Source organism: Acipenser ruthenus, chromosome 22 (genome assembly GCF_902713425.1).
Source record: "Acipenser ruthenus chromosome 22, fAciRut3.2 maternal haplotype, whole genome shotgun sequence".
NCBI classification, from domain to species: Eukaryota; Metazoa; Chordata; class Actinopteri; order Acipenseriformes; family Acipenseridae; genus Acipenser; species Acipenser ruthenus.
The window spans coordinates 30,274,617-30,293,258 of record NC_081210.1 but is presented as its reverse complement, the minus strand read 5'-3'; the positions used below and the strand labels follow the sequence as shown (position 1 = coordinate 30,293,258).

General features: G+C 41.3%; 1 protein-coding gene across 2 annotated transcripts in view; it reads left to right on the top strand.

The window, feature by feature from the left end:
• The first annotated feature begins 462 nt into the window (after window positions 1-462).
• LOC131696650 (5-hydroxytryptamine receptor 4-like) overlaps window positions 463-18,642 on the top strand; it is a 65,288-nt gene continuing 47,108 nt past the window's right edge. For both annotated transcript variants that reach the window (XM_058996499.1, XM_058996500.1), the window contains exon 1: window positions 463-752. The gene's annotated coding sequence lies outside the window, so the exon portion shown is untranslated. The remainder of the gene's footprint in view (window positions 753-18,642) is intronic.

The window sequence follows — 18,642 nt, the reverse complement described above, 5'->3', positions numbered from 1 at the left end:
GAAGTAATATTCATTCTGAAAGAACAATTCTAATGTTGGTGACAAAAGCAACGATGCAATTTTATTGGTGCATAATAACATAATAACTGAGCATGGGCGTTGTTTAGTGTTGCCTAGCTGCCAACTGGTGTTATACAAGCTAAACAACAACACAACTTAGTGGCATAAAGTCCACGGCATTAACGAACCCGCACTAAAAACACGGGGTACTGTGTATGTATTGCACTACATTACTCTATAGAATTCATAAAAACACACGAAAGTGTCCTATACTGTACAACAGTATTTACTGAGCTGCTCTTTCGCAGGCGGTGCTCCAGGGTTCAGAGTCAGGCTGTAGTCATTGGATAAGGAGGCGCTGTGATTGGGAAGGCGGCGCTCCCGAAGCTCCTCTCCGAAGCTGTCCGCCCGCGTACTCCTGACTCCAAGCACACACAGACCCGTGCCCAGTGCATACAGAAGCTGTGCTATGGCATGTGTGCGCACTGAGAGGTAACAGTGTACCTCTCCAGCTGCGTGTGGCATTCCTGGGAAAGCGTCCCTTTCCTACCTGCTGCTGTATCTAATACAGGACAATGGGATACTTTGTAGGCTTCCTGAGGGATCATTGATCTGAAGTCACTTTTCTTTCCTTTATTTTGATTTTTTTTCTCATTTTTTTAAAGAAAAGAAGAAAAAAAATGTGATTTTTTTTTGTAAGGACTTGAGGACAATAACATGGTATTGGGATCTGGGGTCTTCACATTGCGATGGTAAGAAGTATTTCTTTCTCTCCTGAATCTGCCTGTGGTTTGCTAGTATTAGCAGTAACAGCAGTAATGTATTCTCACCTGTCCGTACCTTGTGTTGTTCTCCTTCTTGTTTTAATTATGGGATGGGCAAACATGTTGCTATGCTTTTAGAACTACAGAATAAGATTTATTTTCACAGCAAAGCCTATTTTGAATGAGCTATATACAGTATCTGTATAAAACTAATCCACCAATAATATATATATTACTGGTCAGGACTTTTTAAAGTTCCACTTACAAAATATACTACAATAAATGCGAAATGTTTTACAAATTAATTTTTAAATGAAGATAAATTACAGGAAGCAAATACAAAAATAGTGTCCTGCTTGTTTTGCGACAGGCTATACAACAGCAAATAAATCAAACATGTGTAAACCTTTCTTTAAAACGTTATTATTATTATTATTATTATTATTATTATTATTATTATTATTATTATTATTATTATTAGTAGTAGTAGTAGTAGTAGTAGTTTTAGTATTGTTGCTGCTGCTGTTGTTATTGTACCGCTACTGTACATCTAGTATCAATACTAATATTACTACGAGTACCAGTACGATGACATTTTATTTAAAAAGCTGGAATACTCAACACATTGTGTTTCACAAAAGTACAAAATGTTTTAAAACAACATTCTGAAAAGCAATCTCTTGCTTTTGCAAACTTGCTCAGTATCGGTGTAGTGACTGCACAGCACTCGTAAATAAATACCTTCTTAAAAGGGTTATGAACTCTGCGTGGTTAGTGGCAGAGTATCTACCCAGCTGCGTACAAATACACTTTTCCAAGCCCGCTGCGCTCGGGATATGCTGCAGCGCTGTGGTCTGGCGGATGGATGCCCATCGAAGTGACTCTGAGGTACACTTGACCCGTCAACAATGTTAGAATTATTGCATTTGTAGCGAAGGCATGAATAATAAAAGCAACTAGTATTGGACTGCCTCGCTTGGGAAGAACTGGGGTTATGCTTTTACAACGGGTATTCTGGGCGAAATAAAACGTAAGCACGGTGACATATGCATTCTCTCCGCTAGCAAAGTGATACATTATTATTATTATTATTATTATTATTATTATTATTATTATTATTATTATTATTATTATTATTATTATTTAACAGCAAAGTAATGTTCAGCTGATTCCCGGTGGAGCAGTGCTGGCCCCGGGAGCTGCATTGGGTTCAGTCGATTGGGTTCAGCTGCCGTCATACCTTGGCAACGAACTAAAACAACTCCCTCAGTTTGTTCCTGTATAAAACAGAAGTAGCAACCCCCAGGTCAGGGCTCGATTTACCGCTGTGTGTTTGGTCTTCCTGGGTGTTCTTTTGTTTTTGTTAATAAGTGGTTTACACATGTGTAAACTCCAGGGTTCCCTTTGGTATAGTCCACATACTTCACATACAGAGGTTTCTTCAGTAATGTTGTCAGTGTTTTTAAGCTGTCCATTTATTTGCACCACACTTCTTTGATAAACGTAGTAACAGAACTGCTTTCTTACAAGGTCTCATGGTTCTTGCTGTCATGGGTTAGAATCTTTATTTGGAGAACTAATAAAGAAACCTCGTTTCACTTTCGCTTTAATCCCTTAACAAGCTGGAGGCTCTCAATAATTCCCCTACCTAATACACAAGAGCGGAGAATACTGGGAGCTCTTTCTAATATATCAAGGACATCACAGTATGGCTCAGCGCCTCTACTGTCTATTGAATAATACCCTTCCCTCCTCCAGCCAATGAAGAAAGTAAACAGAGATACTTTCAAGCTGTCCGTGTAGGAGGTAAATGTCATTGGAATTTCATCTGGAATACAAACTAATTGCCTGCAGCTACACTATCGTTGATTACAATCCTGTCAGATCTCACCAGTTAGGAAGGCTCGTGCCCTCTCATGTTTCCAGCCTGTCAGCAACACTGAAGCTCGATGAAATGTGAGGGTCTCCTACACCGACTGAGCTGCACACAAGAGATACTGTGCAACTCCTACCTGGGTGTGAGGGTCTCCTACAGGCACTGACTGAGCTGCACACAAGAGATACTGTGCAACTGGTACCTGGATGTGAGGGTATCCTACAGACACCGACTGAGCTGCACACAAGAGATACTGTGCAACTGGTACCTGGATGTGAGGGTCTCCTACAGACACCGACTGAGCTGCACACAAGAGATACTGTGCAACTGGAACCTGCATGTGAGGGTCTCCTACAGACACCGACTGAGCTGCACACAAGAGATACTGTGCAACTGGAACCTGCATGTGAGGGTATCCTACAGACACCGACTGAGCTGCACACAAGAGATACTGTGCAACTCCTACCTGGATGTGAGAGTCTCCTACAGACACCGACTGAGCTGCACACAAGAGATACTGTGCAACTGGAACCTGCATGTGAGGGTCTCCTACACCGACTGAGCTGCACACAAGAGATACTGTGCAACTCCTACCTGGATGTGAGGGTCTCCTACAGACACCGACTGAGCTGCACACAAGAGATACTGTGCAACTGGAACCTGCATGTGAGGGTCTCCTACAGACACCGACTGAGCTGCACACAAGAGATACTGTGCAACTGGAACCTGCATGTGAGGGTCTCCTACAGACACCGACTGAGTTGCACACAAGAGATACTGTGCAACTGGAACCTGCATGTGAGGGTCTCCTACAGACACCGACTGAGCTGCACACAAGAGATACTGTGCAACTGGAACCTGCATGTGAGGGTCTCCTACAGACACCGACTGAGCTGCACACAAGAGATACTGGCCTTTCTCTGGTTAATGACTGAAGGTGTTTAAGTACTGTGAAAAATATATGTTTTCACATAACTGCAACCAGCAAGGAATCCACATGTGTTATATAGAAAAGGGTTAGGGTTACGGTTAGGGTTTTCACATAGCTGGCACCAGCAAGGAATGCACATGTGTTATTAGTAGATACAGAAAATGCTTTGAATTAAAGTGTAAAGTGGCAGATCATTTCCCTGGTAGGCAACATGCAGGCAGATTGCCCAATGCATAACTAAATGCATGATGTGGTGAAAATGTCCATGCAGATAAATCATGTCTTCACTATTCTTATGGGACCTCTTTCACCTGCATTTCCTATGTTCTGGTATGAAATACAGACCATAGACAATATCATGCAGTTCTTCTGAATGAGTCTCAGTAATTACAGCTTAAATTAGCCAACCAGGTTTCAGTTCAGAAAGTAATTGCTTCTTTTGTTGCACGCTGCTGGGTTTGAAAACTGAGTTTCAGAGCGAAATGGAAATAATTTTCTCTTTCACATCTCATGTGTTTATCCTTGGTATTCATTGCTGAGCACAGGCTTGAAGGAGTGCTGCACTCATTATCACTGCTACACTCACTATCACTGCTGCACTGACTATCACTGCTGCACTCATTATCACTGCTGCACTGACTATCACTGCTGCACTCATTATCACTGCTGCACTGACTATCACTGCTGCACTCATTATCACTGCTGCACTCATTATCACTGCTGCACTGACTATCACTGCTGCACTGACTATCACTGCTGCACTCATTATCACTGCTGCACTCATTATCACTGCTGCACTCATTATCACTGCTGCACTCATTATCACTGCTGCACTCATTATCACTGCTGCACTCATTATCACTGCTGCACTGACTATCACTGCTGCACTCATTATCACTGCTGCACTCATTATCATTGCTGCACTGACTATCACTGCTGCACTCATTATCACTGCTGCACTGACTATCACTGCTGCACTCATTATCACTGCTGCACTGACTATCACTGCTGCACTCCTGTCTCGTGCTGAGAATCTCTTCATTCTTTCATTGTTATTTACATTTTCAACATGCAGATGCTTCAGATACACAGTTTTGCAGGTTCTGTTGCAGTTTGGATTTCATGGTTGTGTTGTTGTTTTTGTTTGTGGGAGGCTGTGTATTTATGTAAATGCTGTTGTAAACACAGTATTTGTTTAGACAATCTTGGCACCAATGGTTATTTAACACTTTCATTTATTTCACACATTTATTTCTTCTCCTCCTGGATACAGTTGCAGTGCTAGCTGCCCAGCGTTATTATCTCAGATAAGGCTCTTGTTTGTAGTTCTGACTTCACCTTTTGTTTGTGTAATTTATGATTTCCTCCCTTGATAGCTTTACTCTAACAGAAGACTGGGTTGGCCATGCATCTTGTACACACAGTACTAATAAAGCCAACTGCACCTGCAGTTTAATAAACGTGACTTACCTAATCACAGCACTGGTGTGCACTAAGAATGAACTCTCTTAGGACCGGCTTTCCAGGAGACGGAGAGCGTTTAGAAGCCTTTCAAACCTCTGCCTGGCCTTCTCATCATCTCACTGCCCCTATTGGAGAGATTTATAGGACCACAATCCACTAGCCTTCCAAACTGCCTTTCCAACTGGGCTCCCTGCTTTCTTTCAGATTTCTTTTTATTAGCACGCTTTCTGGAATGAAAACAGGAGTTACTGTAGTACTCAGAAATGATGAATGGAATATAGCTCTGCTGTGTTCATTTCTGGTGGCTATGTTCTCAATTACAATAATAGTTGAATAGTTTATTTTTATCCTGCCTGGTAATTATTAATTGTGGGTGTCGCTTGTGTTATTTATTTATTTATGTTTGTATATTAATCTGAAATACTTTTGCAAAGCATGGGATTGCTTAATAAGACCATAAAGTTGCCTTGCCCTCCTTGTTTTTGTGCCTGTTTTGCAGAATCAGAATCAGGCAGTGGATAGTTCATTTTCAAGACTGGAGTATCTGGTAACAAGATGCATTGTGTCTATATTTTGGACTGGATCACTTGGTCTACTTGAAATTGCTGTTGTTGCTTGAAGCCAGTGCTTTTAGCTTTCAGAGGGCTTCTGCTGTAGAATAATGACTGCTGCACTTGGAAAATGATTGGCTGAGCGGATCAGAGACGTTTAGAACAGATCAATGGGAACCTGTTCTGTGCCTGTTCTGCTGCTGGGGCTGCTGCCTTCTCAAGCAGTCCTGTTTTTACCCAGCAGCTTTTAGGTAGCTCAACTGGATTTCTCATTTCACACTGGTTAAAAGTTCCAAAACACACAAGTATACTTCAAAATGAGCAATGGGGAAGAAAAGATTTCGATAGCGCTGTTCAAACAGCACTGTAGAAAACATATGGAATGAGTTACTAGAGAAGGCAAGAGAAGACATGGGTATTATCTTGTTATTGAGAACTCGAGACATTATAGATATGACAGGGAGAGAAAGTGAAGATAATCCTCTTTAGAAGAAAGCTTTTATTGCCTTTTCTGTTTCGTAAAATGTCTTATGTTTTCTTTCTTAAAGTAAGAGAGAAATCCCAAAAATAGCTGCAGTACATGAAAACCATTTAGAATTTCTTCAAGATAAGATTTGAAAGAAAAAATACAAACAATCACATGATTAATACAACCCAGCAAAACAATAAAGTTTAACCATTAAAATAAATAATAAGAAGAATAAGAGTAATAGTATTTAATGTAGATTACATTCAGCCTATATTCAAACTTGCTGTGCTGCAGTATCCAAGGTGCCATGCAAACTGTAATTAGCGCAGCGTAATGACTAATTGAAATGAACTGCAGCAATTTTTAGCTGTGGCAATAACACCTATTCTGTTGAAACACCGCGTTAGCTTTTCTTCTTAAATGAGTTCCAACTTCCAAAGTATCATGTGTTGAGTGTTGCACACAAGCTGCTTAGCACTGGCTGTGTTAAAGCAGGAGCCTGCAATCCCTCAAAATGTTTGTCTAACGGGGTGTCATCCTTTACAAAGCTTTGTTTAGAAATGTTGTGTTTCCAGGGCTTAGCGCTGATTAGTAAACTACACTTTAAGCCTACCGTGGGAAACTGAAGGTTTTAAGGTACTGCAGGTTGGACAGACACAGTGATCACGACAAGCAGGCTTTGAAAAAAGCCTTTCCTCGCTGACTGCAGACCTGTGAAGAGAAGGGAGTCTCCACCAACCTCGCAGCGAGCGTGTGTTAGTGTCATCTTTCTGAGCACATGCATGGAGCAAGACCAGTGACATCCACAGGACAGGGAGGGACCTGTTGAATTAATCAGAGTCCTATTTTTATATAGCAAGGATACCAAGCAGTGTATCTAGAATTTAATTTACCATACTTTCATGAAAAAACAAGTGAAGATCCAAAAGATAATCAAATAAGGAGTGTTATTAATGAAATGAAGCTGATCAGTGAATTTAAAAGCCTTGACCATCTTTATAGTAGAGGTCTTCACATGTCCAAAATAACAAACCCGACCCAACCCAGTGCCGTCATCGACCCGACCGAACCGAAGTAAAACTCGTAATAATAGACCCGGATCCAGCGCGGAACCGTCATCATTTTTACCCGACCCGACCCGAACCCGAACCGAAGTAAAGCTCATAATAATAGCTCTGGATCCAGCCCGAGCCTGAAGAATAATGGTTCTTATGGTGTAGTGGGTATTCAGAGTGACTCGACACAGGAAGCAGGGAGCATATGTTTTCAAAGATCTTTAATTTGATGCGCAAAGGAAGACAGTACATGCGTTCAGAAAACACAAGTCTGTCTCGATGAATTCAACAGTTATACAGTCACTTTACATCACATAGATGGTTCAAGAGGTTTCCATGTAAGGGGTTGTCTTTCATTCTGAACAGTTTAGTATTATGTGCAAGTAAGCACGTACATATGTGGTTTAGCCTTGTTCCCTACCTAGTTTCTGTTGTCTAACCTTTTGCAGAAGTAAAACACATCTTACAGACACATTTAAGCGGAACTGCGCCCTGAGTCCTGAGCCGAAGCAATAATAAAATGAAAACTTATAAGCAAATACTTAATTAATAAAACACATATATTTATACACAAACATCATGGGTCATAGTTATTGAGATACAAAATTACTGTAACTAAGCAGATTATGAACGCAAATGCTTCCTGCTGATTAACCATTAAATGTAAGATATAAATTCCACCTCCACAATGCTTTTCAGGCTTTCCCCATAATGAGTGCAGTCCCACCTATACATGGTCATAGAAACACTATGTAGAGGCCGCAGACAGAGACCCAGGCACACAGCGGGATTGGAGTTCAGAACCACTCCTGAGGCGGGTATGGGTCAGGTCTCAGTGAAGACCTCTACTTTATGTGTTCCCTGTTTCCACCCTGCTTTCTGCATGATTAGCTCCCAGCCTCCTCTGTGAGTGGTGTTGGTTTGAAGGAGTTTATTAGCCACTCTACTCATTTTGCTCCTGTGAAAATCTTCAACTGAAGCAGCTGTCAAAAAAACACTTCAGGCACTCTCCTCTTTATATTATGGAAATGCAATGAATTCAAAATGGATATATAATTTTAAATGTATGCGGTTGGTATACTGTGGCAGAGGCAAATTTGACTTTAATTTTGCAAGGTCAAATGCATTCTTTATTTTGTTAATGGAAGGTTAGTGTGTGTTATTATTCAGGGGTTAAGTGAAAAGCTTAATTAAAATGAAGTAGCTCTATATGAAATTGTTAATACTGATCCCTTGCTTGGCAATACAGTACCTTCAATCTGCAGCCAGTCTCTCACTTTCACCTTGGCAAACCAAACAGAAGCAGGAATGCCAGGCAGCTTTCAGCTCTTTAAGTGTCTCTTATAGCAGACGAGCCATGAAATGATCCTGCCTCCAGCCCTGCAGCTCTTCACATTGAACGGAATGGTAGCTGCACTCCTAGATGTGAACGATGCCCTTGCAGAACCAAGCCAAAAACAGCATTACCACCAATGGCAACACAATGGACTGGAATCAAATACAGCTAAGGGGTGCTAAGGGACAGGGTATCCTACTGGAGTGCAGGCCTTTGACAAGGCTGTACAAAAACATTGCTGTGGGGACAGAATGCAGCCAGACTTGACCAGTGTTTGTCACATGTCAGGTGTCACTTCATCAACATCCAGGGAAACTGTTCCGCCTCACACGCAGGGCCAAGTATCTGGACTGTATCAGAGAAGGAATTCAGCACTGGCAAATGGCTCTTGTGATGTACTTGCTACATGTGCAGTATTTAGGGTTTTGTGGCTCCATAGTTTCAGAATATTGAGACTGCTGTGTTAAAATCACAAGGTAAATTGACATTGCGGAGAATTCCTCTTGCAGTGTCATACATCTCGCACAGAGAGTACTGTCAAGGTCATTTTATATTGAAGGATGCCCATTCGGGCTAGTGTTTTTGAAGAATTGCATGAAATAGTAGATCATATAGTTGAGGATAGAACATATTCAAATTATTATCTATGTATAACCTGTAGCTGTCATAACTAATGGTAAAGGTACATTTGTATTTGAATAGGAAATATGTAACAGAATCTTCTTCCTATTTTCCATTTATTTTGTAGCATTCTGTTTTCAGAATCTACAGCAGATAATTGTATAAGCCTGAACTAAAAGGCAGCCTGTCTGTATTATGACCGATGCAGGAATTTCTCACAGGGTCAGCTAGCACCATACTCCAAAATACTTTAGATGTTGCATCACACACCCACCGGGGTGCTGATGTGGAGATTAATGACTCCAGCACTTTTAATATCCTGTAGAAAATCTACAGCCTCCCAACACGTGTTTCTGTCTAAATAAAAATCGGAAATAAGATACCTGGAATTTTCTGACTTTAAACTGACTTTAGGATCGCCATCAGTGAAGTCTCTTGAAAGATCCTCAGTGATTTCTCTATATTCAATTTGCTGACCTCTGCACCCCTCCGAGAAGTACTGGCAAACTCATAGAGCATTCCTTATACTTGTTGAGGTTTCTGTACCATAGAGCAGGAAAGGGTTTTTTTGTGTGTTTGTTTAGAATACCCATAGAAGCTCTTCGAAAGACCACAGGGAGTAAATCATTTATAGTCTTCTTTGCGACGGCATCAGCAGAACGCAGCAGCGGAACTGCATGAATGGAAGATGGAGTGTTCTCTCCCTCAGTAAACAAGCAGGAGAGTTTTAATCTTCATTCACGACACTCCATCTCTATCTCCACCCGTCTCTGTGAAGTGCATCGCATATGTCTCCTTAAGTAGAGAACTGTTCTTTGCATGCAATTGCGCCACACGTTATCTGTTATGCATATGCTGTCCTTGTGTCCCAGAACCACTCCACATGGCATTTCACAGTAATTGAAAGTCATTGAAAATAGCTGCATTAAAGATTTGAGATTTGAACGGTGTTATGCTAGTAGATTAGACATTTTCACTGATAAATATAAGAGGTCTCCATGGTTATCTCTGATCATCATTCCTCTTTCTTTGGTCTGTGTCTATGCAAATGGTTCATGGTTCAACACTACCATACCTTTTCACTCAAAAGGAATGACCAGTAAGCAGGTACTCCATGTTGTTTTGTTCCTGGGATTCTAACTCAGTGTACCCATTGTTGAACCTACACCAGGTTTGCTTGCAAAACGAATCAATCTTTTTGCAGTTGATTGTTTTGCTTCAAAATGAGTTTACATGGCAAACTCAGTGGGGTTCGGAGGACTCGGTGCTTCTGAACCCATGTGCTCCTGAATCCCATTGAAACCACGAACCCAATTCCAGCTCCAAACTGAGCGAGCTGAAATGGGCCCTTATGCTCTTCTGTTCTTGTATGGAAATAATGGGAGTTCCTGCCGCTCTGATCTATTCATTTTTCAGTTAACATGTCATTGGAAGCAGTAAAGCCCCATAAATCTGTCTGGTAAAAGTCATATGGAGTAGTAGTGGAATAATCTGAATTTAACATTTTTTACACAGGAGGCACGGGTTCAGATTTCTGCCTGCTGCTTTTTCATTGGCCCATTTAGATTAAGACTCAGGACAGATACAGTAAAACGCCATGGTTAGTGCTGTAGACATGAGGTTACGCAGTGACCTTTCACCTCTGGAAGTCAGGGCTTTAATCCATCTCAAAGGATTTTGTGCATCAAAAATCATTTTAAGCGGTGGCCTCAACTGATGGCTTAGTAAACATATTAAACAAGCACATTTTTTATTTAAATAATATTCATTTCTTCTTTAAAAAAAACTTTTTAGAAAAATTGATCAGCATTACCATGTAGATTCATTTCTGATCTCACTCAAAAATACACGTCTTCTTGTCAGATGTTGCTTTCATGTGATATTTTTTTCAGTGTATTCTCGTTTCTCTCAGCTGGGATATTGCCCGCATTGCTTTCTGCCCCCATCTTGATTGCTGTGCAGAGGGCTGGAAGCAGCATTTCTCTTGTGTAAGTACCCTGCAAATGCAGTGAATTCCTCACAGCAGTGCTCTCCTGGGACCAATTAAGTCCCAACACACAGTACAGAATGGCTGTGGCTGTGATCCACAGCAGCAGGGGCTGGCTCTGCAGCAGGAGTGTGGGACAGCATGATGGGAGTACCTGATGCATAGAGGCCAGGATCCACTCCTCCCTCCCTCTGCACTGCTTTAACACTGTGTTGCTCAAAAACCTTGCAGCAGTGCCCAAATAAGGAATAGTTTTCTATTAGTGCTGGATTGCCCAAGTGTGCAGGGTATAAGCACCGCTGTCTAGGACCTCTTCAGCTTGCCTGATGTACAGCAGAGGCTTGCTATCAGCCTGTGATGTTAAAAACAAACAAACTGTTAAACTTTTTAAGCGATTCCTGCTGGAAGTCGTGGTGGTAGGGGTGTCGTTATTTGTTCATAGTTAGACAGTTTATTCCCTAATCAATTACATTTTTTACAGCTCCGATGCTTTTTACGGAAGCCAGCTGACGCAAAATGGACCCAATAAAAAAAAATAAAAAATCATAAATCACGCTGTCTAATGAGGCAGCTTCCAAACGGTGTTCTTCCTCCCTGGTCTCTGGGAAGTGAGGATGACATGCAGAGTGCAGATCTATAATGAGTAAACCTGACACAGTTCCACTGGGCTTCTTTGCTGAAGTTTAGTCAGGCTAATACAAATCTACCTGCCTCCCCCTCCCCAGTTTTAAAGTATTATAGACTTTACAGTATGTCCAGATTCTTCGCTGGCTGGGAAGTCAGAACTGGCTGACTTACAGTTAACTCACCCTTATAAAGTTCATAAGAGCTGCTCTTGAGACTCGTCACATGTTTCTGATTAGTTCATGTTTTTGCTGTGTGATTTATTAGTACTGTAGTCCAATAGTTAAAACTGAGGATTGTTTAGAAATTGCAATGTTTTTAAACAGCAGTTCCATTAATTTATTTGTGTTAATGCCAGTGTCATCTTAATAAATGAGATGGCCTTTATATTTGAAAAGACTTGGTGATGGAAGATTTTAAATAATAAAATACATAATAATAATACTCCTTTTGTGACAGCTGAGGGACTTGGAAGCTGTGTGTTCTAGAACCCTGTTAAGATTCTTTCCTGTCTCTTGGGATTCTTTATGTTTGTTTTCACCCAGTTTGGATTGCTGGAAGAATGATGGAGAGATTCAGGCAGGGAGGCGAGGGGGAGAGTGGTTATTAGTGCAGGACTGGAGAGACCTGCTTTTCCTGGAAAACCACAGCACATCTAAATAATACAGTTCAAACTCAGATCAGTGACTAAGTGTCCAGATGGACTGTGTGCTTTATTTATTTAATAAGAAATACAGAAAGAACGAAAACGTAGAGCGGGATCATCTCATTTCGAAAGGCATGGTGTGAAACGCATGAACAGGAGCACAAACTGGGGTCCGTCGTGATTGAAAAAGGGGGGCCCCTTTGATTACAGTGGGGCTCCTCTTTGAACAGCCGAGCATGACTCGTTCAGGATGACCTTGGGGAAGACAGAAAGCTAGACCTCCATGGGGTTAAACTTGTGATCTGGTCTGCATGACTGAAACCATTTCAAATGCTTTCCTGTGGAGAGGAATAGCTTGTATAAGACATGGGGTGGGGGGGTGAGTTATGATTCCCCGCCAACCTCCTGCAACGGAAGGATCCAGATATAACATTCACAGGGAGAGGAGTCTATGAAAACCAGACAGCAAACTGCAAACTATTTACTCTAACACAGGCAGAGCGAGAGAACCTGCAGCGATTGGGCTGGCGCGGGCTGCTGAGGACTTTATCACCTGGGTATGAGACGACATTCTCGAGAGCTTGGCGGCACAGCGAGAACCCTTCATTTATTATCTAGCCCTGGATTCGACCGGGAGGCTCCTCAGAGTGTGTCTGTGTTACTTGGAGAATAAAATATTTTGAAGGTTTTATATGTTTACCAACTGGAAGCTGCAATAAATTCACATTTTTTTAATACTCTGTTGAACATCGTGTTTGTTAGTTTTTAAACTGAGCGTTGCACGAGAACGCCAGCCTGTGCCTGGGCCGCTCCGACTCTCACAGACGCTGACGTAGGCTGCAGCTTGACTGGTCACACAGTTTTATTTGTAAATCATTTATCAGTCACATGATCGAGAAAGAAAGTTCAGGGGGAACGTGGTTCTATAACGATTCATGGTTTATACCGTAGGATAAAATCTCTAAGAGTATCTGTTTGGATTAAAGTATGGAAAATGAAGGGAACTTAAAAACTTAAATGAATACACTTTCAGCCTCTTTTACAAACATGTTTCATTTACAGAAATGATAAACAAGATCAGTTACACATACATGCACATCACACAATGTACATAGGAAAGAGAGACAAGATCAGTTACACATACATGGTCATCACACAACACCACCCCCATCCTATGTGGTTTGAGGGTAGTGTGCACCCCAGAATGTTGAAATAATAGCTGATTAATTAACAAATAAGCTATTAAATATAGCTGAAACTGTACAGATAACAGAATTCATTAAATAGTGGTGGAACAGCCTTCGGTAGACTAAATAATATTTCTCTGGCAGCTGCATTTTTTTTTTTTTACAACCTTCATTTCCTTTGTCAGTGAAGTACAGGAGAGAAAATATAAACGCTAGCACTGTGTCTTTAAACCAGAGAGAAAAAGAAACCCGTCACTGGCTTACTCAAGTCAATTTAGGGAAAGCACTCTCTATCCCATACGTTAACATGCATTTACAGCAGCTAAAAAAGCAGATTCAATAACGTGCCTGCTGCTCTAAATATCTTTACCCAGGTGCCCCTGTGATATGTTTGAACCCTCAGAGGGCACTTGCACAGATCAGTGTTCAGCTGATCATAACACTGGCTGTATTCTCTATTCCTGTTACTCACATAGCACACTCTCTTACAGTGGGTTCATGAAGCATAAAAGCAACATGAGATTTAATCTTACTTTGGCTCCCCGATACAGCGTTATAAAGGGGGGGGGGGGGACCAATTCAATTAACTTTTTAGCTGGAAGTTAACAATGAGTTGAATTATTGGCTAATGAAATTAGGCCCCACTGTGTCTTCTGAGCCTACTCCTGGCTCGTTGTTCTCCAAGTATAAAAAGTGTTCTGCATACCCAGTGCTGTGTCCATAACCTCAGCTGAAGCATAAACAGCGATTAAGAAACCAGCAAGGTGAACGGTTATATATTACCTATGTCAAACGCAGCGCTGCTTGGATCAAGATTAAAGGGGCGGATTTGTATATGGAAGTGTAAAGCAGGTAATAAGAGCAGCGAGGTCTCCTAACATCATGCTTGAGAGCTGGGGCTTACTAGTTACTCTGGACGCATTAGAATGCACACTAGCCTTCAGTGGGACAGTGTAATAATCAACCTGAGATGCTGAATTTGAGTGAACAAGATTGCTTTTGACTGTGTAAGTGAACGACTGAGAAAGGGGGCACGTCTTCATGAAGCTTGCTGCTCGGAGTACATTAAAAGGGTCTATCCTAGTTATTGTTTTGTTTTTCACCATGCTTTCACTATGCTGTATATATATATATATATATATATATGCACACACACAGTGTAATAAATGTCAGGGTTTCTGCACTTCCTGCATGTCATTTGAAAGCTTATTTCCATAGACACATGCAAGCTGGAATGAGTTTTTTGTTTGTAGAGACACAGATTTGTAAGATGATCACTTTTGTAAAATGTGTTTTTCCTGGTTTTTGCCCCTCAGTTGTGTGAGTGGCTTTTCAAACATGGCAATAAAGCATTTTTGCAATGAAGGCTGGACTGGCGAGTTCATCTTCATTGCAGAACAAGGGGATTATTTGCATTAGTTTAGAGAGGCGATGATGCGGGCAGTCTTATCGGCTGCCCAAGCTACATGACGAAACAAAACAGTTAGGAGCAGAGTTCAGAAATACTAAGAGAAACGTAACACATTCAGTGACAATGTCTTCACGCTAATACATTGTCTCAGACTCCTTTGTGTGTGTTGAACTTGAGACTGTCTACTGCCTACCCCTGTAAAAAAAACTGCAGCAGCGTTCTGTTTCGCGAAGATGACATTTCTCATGACATTTAAGGATTTTTATTTAGTCGTCTTGTGGAATGCTGTGATATTATTGGCATGATCTCTGCGATTCTGGAGAATGCAGATGCCGTGTCTCATGAGGCAACACCTAAACTTTACACAAGACAAATCTCACTATGCATGAGCTTGTTTAGAGAGGGTATGAGAATGAACACAGTCCATCCGTATTATATTGGGAATGAAGGAAGAATTCAAGTTTACCTTTTGTATTTTTGCACAGTATTTTTGCAGTTTTAGCACGCTTTTTCCATGGTTATACTATGCATTTACCATAGTTTACCCTGTTTATTAATATGCTTTACCATACCTCGCTATTCTTTAGAATGCTTGCCTATGCTTCACCATGCTTTCACTTTTCTAAGGGTACATTTCTGGATAACCGGGACCTGTTGTCAATACAGAGAAAGCCCCAACCTTAGTGATAGCTCAAAGATGATCATTCATTTGGATTAGGGTCTTCCCAGGATCACCGGCAAAACTCTTGGACCTGCCTCGTGGACGGTGAAATTCTGTGGTGGAAGAAGCCCCGGACCAGATGGCAGTTTACACTGGAGAAAAAGGATTTCACCAGGACGTGTCAAAGCCTTTCCCACGAGTCTCGTGAAACACACTACAGCAGCAGGAAGGGTGTGCACTGTCTGACACATACCTGCTAGTACGTGCTCTAACAAACACTGGACAGTGATTGCGGGCGTGTTTGTCCAAGACGCAGGTCACCCCGGGGCCAGTGTCTTGAGTTATTCTCATCGGCACATCTTTCAGTTTGATCTTAAGCAGCACTGGTAACCAGTCAGATCAAGCACTGCTGCTGATAGGACTAATCTTGAACTACCTGCACTAACACTTGAACTTTACCTCAAGGTAAAGTTGCTCAGTGTTAGTGTTAGTCCTGGTCTGGTAATCCAGCACTAAAGCTTACATTGGCCTTACTGTCTACACAAACCACTGCTGCAGCTGTTCTTTCACATGTGAAGTTACAAACCCAAGTTAAAGGTTTTTTTGCTATGAGAAATATTTGCTGCCATTTTTTCAAATGTGTAAATGATGTTTTCTCTGGCTTTTGAGTGGAGTGGCTTTTCAATGAAGACCCTCTAAAAATGTGAACTCCTGCCGTACTGTACCGTTGAACAGCCACTCTGAGGATTAAATACATGGGCTGCTCAGCAGCTGCAGCAATTATCATTACAAGACCCAATCACATGCCGTTGAGAGGTTTTCCCATCATTATTATTTTCCTTTAGCTTGCTTCTTTCTATTTCAAATGTATTTTTATGTCCATCCAGCCCAGTTGCTACTTTTGTAGCTTCTAATAGCACTGTGCTGCTCTGCACTCTATCACCTCCTTATAAAAACAGCTGCAGCAATGAGGAACATTAGTACAACATCTGTCAACTTTAACAGTTTTAAGTGAACAGGCAGAGCAAGCTTTGCTTAGGACCAATTCCAGATACTCAGTGTTCTGTATTGAACTTGCTGACTCAGTCCTCTGGGAAGGGGCTGTTTCCTTGCTCAGCCCCAGCTCCTCTCCGTGGATCCTGATATGAACCTCTACCGATACACTGGAGCCCATGTTCCGTGCACCAGTCTGTGCAGCAAAGAAGAGCACAGCACGGCTGTGCAAGCAATTGAAAACTACCAGCGATCGTTAAACCCAGATTAGCATCTAAATGGAAACGGAATACATCATGATATTATTATCCAGGTTTTCATTGTTGAAGAGTGTTTTACATGAGCAGGGAGACGCTTTCAAAAGAAGATGCTTTCCTTTTGTTGGCATGAGTGAGGGCACACTCATAGAATGCAGGTGTACGCTACAGACTGCAAACTCAGGGACCGGGTTTAAAGACAATGCATTTATTTTCATATTGCGAAGTCTCTTATGTTATCTTTGAACTCCCAAAATGACCGTCTAAATAAACTCACAGCAGCTGCTTATCCATATAAATGTGTTATTAGCATTTTGGTGAACTATATTATCGGTAAACAAGTGAGCCATTTCCAATGTCATTTTAATATCCCAGTTTGTATTTCCCTGGCTGTATTTATTTCCAGTCTGGGTTTTGTCGCTCCGATACGAGCTATTATCACTGTTCTCTAAATCTGCCTCTACCTGGCTTCGAGTGTGCTTTGCGCAAGTCACATGACAGTGCGACCTTTCAGCTTTCCAGTGTTGATCTGTGACAGTGCATGTGATTTACTGTATTAGTCTGAAATTGCTTTATAACCAGGCTGTGCTTTTTGATTGGGCTATCAACGCTGCCAGATCTACTCTATATTTATAGCGGTGAGGCGATCAGTTTAAAGGTTGTTTTGTCACATGACTTGAGTGAAATCAGGACGGCTGTTTAGTGCTGACACTCAGGATCTCTTTCTTAAAGGCTCTTTGCTGTTGTCTTGCTTCTCAGTCTATTCAGGAAGCCTTTAGGGTTTCTTGGAGTCTGTAAGTAGCAGCTTTTCCTAGAAAGCAAAGGGTCTTGTTTATTGCTTCATATTTGAATTCATGAATACTATCTTGCTATCATCCAAATGCTCGCCTTTTTACGCATAACAGCCCAGGTTGCAAAATCTACAGAATTTCTAAAAGGATTGTTCACGTCAGTTTTAGCAAGCCACTTTGTTTCAGGGCTGGATCACATGAAATGTCTGCATGGCCTCTAAACACATATTTCATTGTTATGTCATTAGTTGGCGTATTAAAATAAAATAACAGATGTGTAGCGGAATTCACAGTTTCAGAATGTTAGTTGCCTGACAGATTCTAATAAAAAACCTTCTAGAATATACAGTTCCTTCAGTAGGCGTGCTTCAAACAGAGTGAAATATACTGTGAACCCTAACCCTCCAAGACTACCTCTTAGCTCTCTATGATTAGCAGTCCTCAACTGCAAGCATTTATTATATATAGCATAAGTTAATATGTGCAGGTGACCCTGTCTTCTCTAAGTCTTAAATGCCTACTTAAAATACCTTAATGGTACAAGGTGGCCTAGACTATGAAATCATCCTTCGTTATACGTAGACATTAATGTTAACCATTTTAGGATTGATTCCTTAAGACTTTTTCTGGTCCCTCGCCATTGAAAAGTGTGTTGTTCTGATGACTTCCTCTGTTCTGTATCACAGCGATTTCTCTTTCCTGTGTTGATCTGTGACAATGCAGAGTGATTACCATCCCTCAATGAAATTGCTTTTTAACCAGGCTGTTATTATCTGCAAAATGACAGGGACAAAAGTAAATATCACAGACTTACAAATGAGTTTATTTAACAGAAGGTCCCGGCTGCTGGACAATGCAGCTTGTTGTGTTGTAGGATCTGGATTTCTCCAGATAAGGCATGGAAATAATGAAGTGCTAAATCCGAAACAGCGTCCCAACAGCTGCTTGTGTTTCTGTGTGGCTAGTAGTATCTGCTTGTGGTCTAAAAACACAGTTGTTACTCCTGCATTTTGAAATA